The sequence below is a fragment of the Polistes canadensis genome, unplaced genomic scaffold, assembly GCF_001313835.1.
Source record: "Polistes canadensis isolate GaletaPanama2010 unplaced genomic scaffold, ASM131383v1 scaffold_99, whole genome shotgun sequence".
Classification (NCBI taxonomy): Eukaryota; Metazoa; Arthropoda; class Insecta; order Hymenoptera; family Vespidae; genus Polistes; species Polistes canadensis.
The window spans coordinates 1-961 of record NW_014569646.1 but is presented as its reverse complement, the minus strand read 5'-3'; positions in this window follow the sequence as shown (position 1 = coordinate 961).

The following is a 961-nucleotide window of genomic DNA, read 5'->3' as shown; positions in this document are numbered from 1 at the left end:
GAGGGATAGGCAGGTAGCATACTTTTCTGAGTGTATGTGAATAATTTAATTTTAAGTAGGTAAGGACCGGGTACGGCACTGAAGGTTTGCTTCCATTCAGGATGGACATTCCTGCCTCCGGGGTTATCCGGCTAAGTGTCAGCAAATTTTCTACACTTTTCATTATACACTTTTCTCACCAATTTTTTTTTGCTGATACTATGCACTTTAATTTAAGATTATTGTATCAAACAATTCAAAAATACTTTGCAACCAATGAGAACATTAGATAAATCACCCAATATCTTTTGAACTTAGCAAAGGATTTTGAATTAGTTTTGATACTTAGTTTTTTAAGTATATTAACATTTGCACCTTCGCGATCTTTAATAATATACTTCTTAATGTTAGAAATAACATGCATCTACTCGAATAAAATGAGAATATTACAGTTGTAATTTTTTCTTTTTATTGAAACATTATTCACGATAAATGTGCAACGTGTTAATCATAGTTTTTAATAGGTTCATCATTCAGAAGAAAAAATAATATCTGCTGGAGCATTCGATTAAATGTGCYTGTGTAGTTGCGTACGATCATTGAATTCTTTYGAGTCCATTGATCGTCCACAGGCTAGTATAATTACTTTACGGAATTAATTAAATATTCTTTCAATCTATTACACATTTCTTTTTTTTTTATTTTATTTTACAAATAAATAAATAAGTAAGTAAAACTTGTGTTAGAAAAAAATCGAGACGCACTCAGGTAGGAACGCAGTTGAGTTTGCGTGTTGGGATTCGTCAGTGGCGTTCGGGATGATGCATTTATGAACTTTGTCATATTTCAGTGGTTATATTATTTAGAATAAATCGATACTATACGTTGCAAGCTCTTACCTCTCGTTAGGTTAAGTAAGAATAAAAACCAAAACGAAAAGAAAAAAAAATACCAGCGTAAAACCTGCGGAAATAACAATTAT